The sequence below is a fragment of the Ovis canadensis genome, chromosome 12 (assembly GCF_042477335.2).
Source record: "Ovis canadensis isolate MfBH-ARS-UI-01 breed Bighorn chromosome 12, ARS-UI_OviCan_v2, whole genome shotgun sequence".
In the NCBI taxonomy this organism is placed as follows: Eukaryota; Metazoa; Chordata; class Mammalia; order Artiodactyla; family Bovidae; genus Ovis; species Ovis canadensis.
Window position 1 is genome coordinate 46,078 of NC_091256.1, and position 10,591 is coordinate 56,668.

The 10,591-nt window shown below is 43.9% G+C and overlaps 1 long non-coding RNA gene across 1 annotated transcript; it reads right to left on the reverse strand.

Annotated features, from left to right (window-relative positions):
* Positions 1 to 2,400: 2,400 nt before the first annotated feature.
* On the reverse strand, positions 2,401 to 9,179 carry LOC138415936 (uncharacterized). The gene is made up of 5 exons (XR_011247456.1): positions 8,984 to 9,179; positions 7,905 to 7,978; positions 7,368 to 7,474; positions 5,570 to 5,703; positions 2,401 to 3,520 (listed from the first exon to the last, which is right to left on the reverse strand). It is a non-coding gene; the product is annotated as an uncharacterized lncRNA (long non-coding RNA).
* Positions 9,180 to 10,591: the final 1,412 nt, after the last annotated feature.

The window sequence follows — 10,591 nt, forward strand, 5'->3', positions numbered from 1 at the left end:
AAAACACGTTGGGCCCTCTTTTTGCCAAGCCCTGAGATAAAATACAAATCAGAAAAAGAAAAATAGCATCGGTTTTGTCAGGACTTCCTCATCTTTTCTTTCTCGGTAGCAGGAAGCAGACATTGAGGCCAGAGGACTGCAGGATTTCATTGTGAACTAACGTTGGGTGGGGTGGAGGCTCATCACTCTAGTAAGAATGTGGCTCAATAAAATGGAATTTCATTCACTTCATGGACATAGAGTTCTATAATCCTTCATTAAGGAATTCAATAAGTTATATTTCCTTACACCTTCACAATCTCTTGGTTTACAAGAATGTCAATTGCTAGTCCAGCACTTATAAAATGAGTGTTGCAGGTAGTATGAGTGTATAAATGATGACGAGCAATGACAGGAAGTTTATTTATTCTCTGTTTGAATTCTTGATTTTTTATATAGTTTTTTATAATATCCTTACAGATGTGAATATTTTACTGACATGTATAAATACACGTTGAGTAGTGCTATGATAACTCATAGTGTTGGCACAATAAATATCATGGTTATTATGTGCTTTTCATATATTCCTTTTGAGATTCTCTTCCATTATACATTATCATAAGATATTTAATAGTTTCCTAAACTGTACAGTAGGTCCTTGTGGCTTCTTTTATATATAGTAATGTATTTGTTAATAATTCAAACAAAAACTGGTACACAAATATTCATAGTGACATTCACGATAGCTCAAAGGTAGAACTCATTCAAGTGTCCGTTGGTGGGAGACTGAATATGCAACACAAGGTATATTCAGAAGCTTGAACGGTATTCCACCATACGAAAAAGTACATTAAATGGTGCTGTCACTCTGCAAGACATTACAGAAATGACTCCAAAACGAACACGTGGAATAAATACATAGTTTGATTCCAATTCATGCTATGTACCCAAAAGGATTGGGAAAGGGGGCTGAAAAAATGGATACTTCTTCCGTCATACTCACAACAGCATGATTCAACACTGGCAAACAAACAGAAGCAATCTAAGTGTCCATGGCAGCCAATTCCATAAACAAACTGTGGTATACAGACAATGGAATCTGATTCGGCCCTTCAGAGTCAGTAATTCTGACAATGCGACAATGTGGACAAACCTTATGGTCATTAGATTAAATGAAATAAACCAGACCAAAAAAAGACAAACGTGCTGTGATTCCACTCATATGAGATATCCAAACAAGTCAAATCTGTCAGAAATAGCAGAGAGTGATTCCGACTGATCGAAAAGAGTTCATGTTTCATGGACCTCAGTTTCCCTTGGAAAAACTGACTTCCCATGATATCTCCAAAACCAATTAGACAAATAATTGGAAGCTATATCCAGTCAAATGAATGTAGACATAATGTTACAGTGTACACCAAACTCACTCAAACTTCTCAACAGACAAAAGGCAAAACTGTATCTATGGTACCTCAGCTTAACTTAAAACTGTATCTACGGTACCTCACTTCTGCTTATAAAATTTAACAACAACAACAACACACTAAAGTCTATCCAAAAACGGACATAAAACATATATAACATCAACTTTAAAAATTAGAAATTTAAACTGTGAAAAACCTTATTCACAAAACTTAAACACAAGCCAAAGGAAAATATATTTATAAAATATATATCTGATAAAGGATTGTACTCCAAATATACCAAAAAATCTAGAACAATCTCATAAAAAATGTATACACCTAAACATCTGGCCTACAAAAATATAAAGATAGTAAATAAGCCTATCAAAAAGACTCAAAATCACATATCATTAGGAAATTACAAACTAAAATAACAGTGAGGTAGCACTGCACACCTATTAGATCCAGTAAACTCAAAAAAAGGGGGTAGGGCACAGCTTCTCGAGTGGCTCAGTGGTAAAGAATCTGCCTGACAATGCAAGACACTCTAGTTCGATCTGTTACCCCAGAAGATCCCACAAGCCACAGAGAAACATAGCTGGATGTTTCCACAGCTAAACAAGGCTCTCCTGTGACCTGAATACTACATGGCTAGCACTTACTAAACAGCTTTGAAAACATGTCCAGACAAAAAAGTATCGCATGATTATATACAACAGCTCTACTTGTAATAACTAAAAACTTTCAAATATCAGGATGTCTTCAGTAGATGACAGTGTAAACAAATGGGGATACATCCAAAGTGAAGGGGAGCAAATGCTACCACAAAATATACCACCTCAGCATGAGAATCAGTTGGACCCAATTAACTTTTATTTTTTTAGAGGACACATGATCATCTCTGAAACCCAAGTTCAAGACAGCTCTTCTGTGAGTCACATTTACCAGAGAAATCTCATTTCAAAGGAATCCTCTCTATATGCCAGATAGAAGGATGAGACACAGTCTTTTGAAACTCTTTTTTCTTTTCTATCGATAGGGAAAGCTAAGCCGTAAATCTGCACAACCACCATACCCTTCCTTTCCTTTGGTTGTATTTTTTTTTAATATTTGTTTCTTTTTTAATTTGGCTGTGCCAGGTCGACCTTCATTGAGGCAAGCCAGATACCTAGCTACAACATGCAAATTCTCCGTTGTGGCATGGGAGATCTAGTTCTTGGATCAGGGAATGAACCTGGGCCTCCTTCTTTGGGAGTGTCCAGTCTCAGCCACTGGACCACCAGGAAGTGCCTGTTTTGTTTTCAGATGAAGATGGAATCTAAGGTGATATCTTGGGCCATTTCAGTCACTGACTCAGTTTCCTGAGTTTCTCCAAAGCACGCATAAGGTGCACATTATTAAACTGGTTTGCAAAACAAGAAAAGGTTGTCTGCTACAACACTGTATGCTTACAAATATCTAAACGGTAAATGGCATATTATTTATTTTTAATTACTATGGGGGGAGAAAGAATGCAGGATTCATACATGTTACAACATGAATAAATATTAAAACCATCTTCAGTGAAAAAAAAAATCCACATAGGAAAGGCCACCCAGAACCCTTATTCACCATGTCTGCTTTCAATCCATCAAGTTTGTCCAAATAACTGAAAATCTCAGTAACACTCTAAATAAAGAAAACAGGATGAAGATGGAAACAAAAGATATATTCATACATTTGAACAATTGCTAAAAGTGGAAGTGGGGTGGTGGATTACATTATAATGTAGATACCATATGATTTCCTGATTTTGGAGATTATGTGCTGGTTCTGAAGAAGGCACCCATTTTGGATAAAACACATAGAGTATTTTAGATGATGTGGCAAATGCTAGCACTTGTTCCCATTGCTAGGCATTTTCTGTACATTTTAAATGACTGGAAAGTATACTAGGTTTCAAAACAACCATGTCAATACCACAAAAGAAATTTAGAGCAGACAGGCAGGAAACTTTCTGATACAGGCCAAGACTTACCCAGATGAAGTTCAAGGGAAGCTGCGATGCTCACTGCCCGTGAAGGAGTCCACGTGGAATGAAGAAGTACTGTGGGAAGTCTATTAGTAACCACCATGTCTTGGGTCCTCTGGATGACCTACTGCAGGAGAAACAGATCTTACAGATAAAATGTTCCACATCACTTCACAAAAAGTTGTTAGGCTACATTCAGTAAAGCGGAATCATTTCGGATCAATTTACAATCATATAAAATACTACCATTTACAGTCCAGAAATCACTTGCATTTCTACACACTAATAACAATCAGAAAAAAATATTAAGAAAATTCCACTTAAATAAAACATCTAGCAACAAACTTAATCAAGAACATAAAAGACCAGTAGTCAGAAAACTAGAAAGCACTGATAAAGAAACCAAAGAAAACACAAATACACAGAAAACTGTTCCACGCTCATGCACTGGAACAATGAGGAATTAAAAGGTCCATTCCAACCAAAGTCATCAACAAATACACGGACTGCAATCACAAAATAATATTCAATGGCATTTTTCACAGAAATAGAAGTATTCCTCATATTAGACTGCTACTGTTGAACAGGACCTTAAACGGCCAAAAAGACTCTGAGAAAGAGGAACACAGCTGGAGGCATCTTCCTATCCCTCTTCAAACTACATCACGGAGCTGTAGTGACCACCACAGTGAGGAACTGGCAGGAACACAGACACATGGACTCCAGGAGAGAATAGAGAGCCCAGAAACGAACCCACCCGTACATGGTCAGTTCCTGAAAATCAAACCAGGAACGAGCGAAGAGGAAAGGACAGTCTTCTCAAGAAACAGTGACAGGAAAATGGCCACCTACACGGAAGAACATCAGTGTTCATCCTCTACATCATCTAACGCAAATCTAACTGAAAACCCACCGCTTTGCACACGGAGCTCTTTCCCCCTGAGTCCTCTGAGATGGACCTCCAGTCAGCCCTCAGCTGGACACAGGAAACGTCCACTCCATCCTCATTTTCCGCTCTTGCAGCGCCTCCCTGCTGGTGGGCACTGAGGCAACCCTGCTCCTCTCAGCCTGGATGCAGCCCTGTTATCCAGAAGCCTGAGCCCTGATGGTCCTGAGGAGACAAAGCTCCCGCCAGCTGCTCACGGAGCAGAGTCTAAAGGCAAAGCGTCCTGCGCCCGCGGGTCAGAGGGGGCTTTGGCGCCCCCTGCGGGCCACAAGAGAAGAGCGGGCAGCCCGGTGCTCACAGACCTCAGAGGGCTCACCCAGAAGCAGCTCTGCTGCGAGCACTCAGACTGGAAGCCCAAACTGAAATGGAGCAGAATAGCTCCATGACCCTCCACAAAACATGGCTAAGGAACAATCAGAGCCTGCATGGAATGCAGCCATAAAAAGGAACACATTTGAGTTTGTTCTAATAAAGGGGAGGGAAGTCAGTCAAAGAGAGAAAAACATGTAATCTAGAAGGATGGTACTGACGAGTCTGTTCACAGAGCAGCAATGGAGGTGCAGACATAGAGAACAGACTTACAGACGAGGGTGGAGAACAAGAGGGAGAGGGTGAGATGAATGGAGAGAGCAGCATGGGTGCAGGTACACCTACATTTGTAAATAGACAACCAATGGGAATTTGCTGTATGATTCAGGGAACTCAAACTGGGGCTCAGTAGTAACCCGGAGTGGTGGGAATGGGTGTGAAATGGGAGGGAGATTCAAGAGTAAGAGGACATAGGTACACCTATGGTTAATTCATGTGGATGTATGACAAATCAAACCAATATTGTAAAGCAATGATCAATCAACTAAAAAGAAATAACTGTTTAAAAAAATATGAACATAAACACAAACTTTGCAACAAGGTAACTCCATTTTAAAAACTATAGAATTTTAGAAAACTACTAAAGTTCTACATGACCTTCGGTCTGGTGATCAGGTCTAACATACACAAAACAAGCCAACTTACCAAATTATGAATACAAATTAGTTAAAACATTGCCTTTTATCATTTCATACATTTACCCTGTGGAGGACCTTACTCGAGAGAACCAAAAACAAACTGTTAAATGAACCACGGACCACCCACCCCGGCCAGGCAACAGAGAAAAGAAAACACTTGCAGGAGTCATCTTACAACAGGAGGGCCTGGGAAGGAACAAGGAACGAACAAGCTACCACCAACCAGAATTCTGGAGAGGTCAGGTGATGGGAGGCTCCAGTTCAGAGGTCCTACCAACCTCCCAGGATCCACTTCGCTGGAATCCATCTCAGCTGAGTGATGTGTGTGCCCCCAAGAGAGATCCCAATTCAGAATGCCTGGCAAGAGACAAACCAGAAATTAACCCGATGACCATAAAACCTGAGACTGTGAGCCACATGACAGAGTGGTTCTCTCCGTTTCCCTCACCCTCCTGCCCTCCACCCCGGCAGCCCTTCCCAATAAAGCCTCTCGCTTGGACAGCACTCCTCTCCTCAGACAACTCATTGCCCAGTGTCAGACAAGAACTCACTCTCAAGCCCTGGAAGGGATCCCTCTTCCTTCATCAAAAGCAATATCCAGGAGAAAATATCTTCAAAACGCTATCTTGCAGAGAAGGAAATCAGAGAAGGCAATGGCAGCCCACTCCAGTACCATTGCCTGGAGAATCCCACGGACAGAGGAGCCTGGTAGGCTGCAACCCCGGGGTCACTAAGAGACGGACACGACTTCACTGAGTGGCTTCACTTTCACTTTTCACTTTCATGCACTGGAGAAGGACATGGCAACCCACTCCAGTGTTCTTGCCTGGAGAATCCCAGGGACAGAGGAGCCTGGTAGGCTGCTGTCTATGGGGTCGCGCAGAGTCAGGCACGACTGAAGCGACGCAGCAGCAGCAGCAGCAGCAGAGAAGGAAATGGCACCACCTGCAGTACTCTGGTCTCAGAAATCCCAGGGACAGAGGAGCTTGGTGGGCTACAGTCCAAAAGCAGGGCATTTCTGATGGGAGGAAACAGTCCCAGGGAAGCTGAGCTGCTCACCAAAGGCCCCAGAGCTTTGGATAGCACACCAGAGCTGGGGCTGAGGATTCCCAGCTGCCATGCCTCTTGATCCTGGCCTCTTTCACTAGATACATGTGTGGAAAACTAGAATCTAAAATATGCCCTGGTGGTTCCATAGTAAAGAATCCACCCCCCGGTGCTGGAGATGCATGTGCGATCCCTAGGATGGGAAGATCCCACATCCTATGGAGCCCGTGTGCCACAACTGCCGAGCCTGTGCTCTAGATCCTGGAAGCCACGATGCCGAGTTCACATGCTGCAGCCACTGAAGCCCGTGAGCCTGTGCCCCTCAACAAGAGGAGACACTGCAGTGAGAAGCCTGCAAACCACTAGTTATGGCCCATGCTCACCAAAACTAGAGAAAAGCCCACACACAAAGATGCAACACAGCCAACAATCAGTAAAACTGTTTTCCTAAAACAATGCATATCTGACAAAGAAACTGTATTCGAATTGTCCAAGAACACTAGAGCAAACAAGCCCATTCATAATTGGTAGCGACTGAAATAGACACCTGGCCACTGAGGGTATACTGATAGTAAACTATCATACAAAAACATACTCAAGATACTGGTGCAATGCATGCAGAGCCCCCTTTGAAAGACAATCTGACAGTTTTTTTTCAGTAACCACGTGGGACAAGCACTGAATTCTGTGTATGACAAGCGGTGGAAGCCAGGTATCTTACCATTGGAATGCAAAGTTACAGATAAACAAAAGGAAACGTTACAATGTCCATGTCGTGGTGGATCAGGTTGGAGACATCACAAATTACCTTTAACTGAATATGTTCAAAGGTGAGCTGGAATACATGTATATATATATCCATGTATTTGTCAGCTGAGCATATTGAGCTCCTACATGTATGTTTTAAATATCATTCTCTAATAAAAGGGAACAGGAAACATCTCCGATGGCCCGGTGGTAAAGAATCTGCCTACCGATGCAGGGAACACGGGTTCAATTCCTGTGTAGGAGATCCAACATGCCCAGGGGCAACGAAGCCCTTGAACAACTCTAGAAGTTTGCATGCTCCAGAGCCCAAGTTCTGCAAACAGAGAAAGCACTGCAATGAGAAGCCATGGCACAGCAACTAGAGGGTAGCCTCTGCTCACTACAACTAGACAAACGAGCAATAAAGACCCAGCACAGTCAAAAATAATGTAATGTTAAAAAAAGGGACAGTTCTTTGAAGAAATGACTGAGACTAGGGGTGAGACTGTAAATATATGAGCCAGGGTCATCTTAAATTATGAGAAATTAAAGAAACTAAAGACAACTATCAAGCTGTCCAAACTGATACAAATGGATGATGACACAGTGTTATCTGTATACACCAGCAAATAACAATCTGAAAAGGAATTTAAACAAACGATTCCCTTTCAGTCATGTCAACATTAATAAAAGATTTTGCTATGGACAGAATGAGGATAACAAGACTGGCACACTGGAAATGATACTTGATTGCTGAAAAATACCTTAAAGACATGGACAGATACTCCATAGCGATGAAAAGGCTTCAGTTGGCAATACCATGGAATGCATCTTCAATCTGAAATGAAGATTCAATATGAATTACAAAAGGCTGAAAGGTGGTTGCTAAACCACAAAAGATGCCAGCATTCTTGGACTCCAGAGGAGAATTCAATCCAGGGCAAGTGACGAAGCTTGATGGCTCAGAGGTTTTCTGTTAAAAAGTTTTATTAAAATATAAAAGAGATCGAGAGAGCTGCTGACATAGACAGTAAAAGGGGGAAGAAAGAGTACCCCCTGCTAGTCTTTAGCCAGATGTTATAGAGCCACTAGCAGTCTGCTAATGAAAGAAAGACAATGTGTCAGAGAATGGCACCAGGCCCCTCACCCACAGCATGCATTGAGATAACATTGGCAGCAGATGAGTCATCCCAGGCCATAAAATGATGGACATGAATCTTGAAGAAAGGCAGATTTCCAAGCAAATATATAGTTTCATTCACATAGATTAAGAGAACAAGGTATGAGTAAAACATACCGGTTTGTCAAGTTTTTTCTGAGCCTTTAGGGGAAACTGACCTGAAGACAGAGCCTTGGGTAAATACATAGTACATTAGCATACCTTAAGACAAACATTTCCATAAGAAAAATGCATTGCTTAGTTCAAGGTTTGAGGAAAGTTAAATTCAGGTGGAGCCAGGAGTGGTCATGGCAACACAGAATTTTCTGAGAAACCTCCTTTTAAATTTGTATCAAGATGGAGGAAAAAAAATGCAGCACTCTTTTGTCTCCTCCGGCCTCTTAAGAGAGAGGAAAAAACGTCTGACACTTGCAGTCTATTTTCTCTGTCTGGAGACCCCTGGCCTTCCTGCCTGTTATCCTCTCCAGGCCTGTAGGAAGCAATACACTAGGCTGCTTGGGAAAACCGCGCGGGTCTGAGCTTTATGCAAAGGGGTAAAGCGGTAAAACCCTTGGCCCCAAAGGCGAGGCTTTTCTGCGACCGCCATTTTAGTCGGCTCCGAGACTGCAAACAAAGAGGGCAGAATACATGGTTCCCTGCTCCGCCCAGTCTGAGTTCCCTTACCTGTGGCCCACAGCCCTGCGCTCTGCTCGCTGGATGCCAATCGACGGGGACCCAGGAGCCCACAAAACGAGCATTCCCAGCTGCAATGGCGAGCCCTGAGAGCCCTGGCCCCCGACGCGCCGCCATGTTCATCCCGCCCCAGACCCGCTCACGTGAGCCGCGCTCCTGACCAGCCGCCCAGGTTGGCCCCGCCCCCGACGCGCTCACGGTGCGCCCCACCCCCACGCCCCCTTCCAGGACAGGCCCGCGGGACCGCGACTGCCTCCAGGTGAAACACAAGGACAAGCAAATCCACCCCACCGAGACAATCCAAGCTTTTTCTCAGCTGATCTGTCTATGATTTAGGGATAAAACTATGACTATAGAAAGCAAAGATGACCTAGGACAGCCATGATATTCTATAGAGCCAGACCCTGGCGGGCAGAGGCTTGAAGAGGGTCCGGGAGCTCTGTCAGAGCAGCAAGCCTCTGTAGCGTAGCGGTTAGGTGCGCTGGTAAGCAGGCAGACGATGGTCTGTAAGTCAAGAGTTCAAATCCGCAGCTTAGCTCTTTTGCTCTTAGGGAGCGGGGGACAACAACAGGCGGGACTTAGACCAGAAACGTTTATTTTTATTTTAGAGGTTTATTGTTAAGCTTAGGGTTAGGGTTCGGGCAACCCCCCAACTTGTTCAGGTTCGGGTTCAGGGTTAGGGTTAGAATTTGGGGATCCCCCCTCTTCTAAGAGTTTGGGTTTGGGTTAGGGTTCATGTCAGTGTCAGGGTTCGGGTTACGGTTAGGGTTAGCATTAGTGTTGGGGTTACAGCTTAAAGTGAGCCCTAATAGGGCCCATAGTTCTTTATTAGCCTGCCCTGGCGGGCCGAGGCTTGAAGAGGGTTCGGGAGCCCTGCTGAAAGCAGCAAGCCTCTGTAGCATAGGGGTTAGGCAGGCCACTAGGCAGGCAGACTATGGCCTGTAAATCAGGAGTTCAAGTCTTCAGTCTGACCCTTTTGCTTTTAAGGGGCAGGGGACTGCAAGAGCCAGGGCTTAGACCAGAAAATTTTTTTATTTTAGAGGTTTATTGTTAAGCTTAGGGTTAGGGTTCGGGCAACCCCCCCACTTGTTAGGGTTCGGGTTCAGGTTAGAATTCGGGGACCCCCCTCTTCTTAGAGTTCGGGTTTGGGTTAGGGTTCATGTCAGGGTCAGGGTTCGGGTTACGGTTAGGGTTAGCATTAGTGTTGGGGTTACAGCTTAAAGTGAGCCCTAATAGGGCTCATAGTTCTTTATTAGCCTGCCCTGGCGGGCCGAGGCTTGAAGAGGGTTCGGGAGCCCTGCTGAAAGCAGCAAGCCTCTGTAGCATAGGGGTTAGGTGGGCCACTAGGCAGGCAGACTCTGGCCTGTAAGTCAGGAGTTCAAGTCTCCAGTCTGACCTTTTTGCTTTTCAGGGGCAGGGGACTGCAAGAGCCAGGGCTTAGACCAGAAAATTTTTTTATTTTAGAGGTTTATTGTTAAGCTTAGGGTTAGGGTTCGGGCAAACCCCCCACTTGTTACGGTTCGGGTTCAGGTTAGAATTCGGGGACCCCCCCTCTTCTTAGAGTTCGGGTTTGGGTTAGGGTTCATGTCAGGGTCAGGG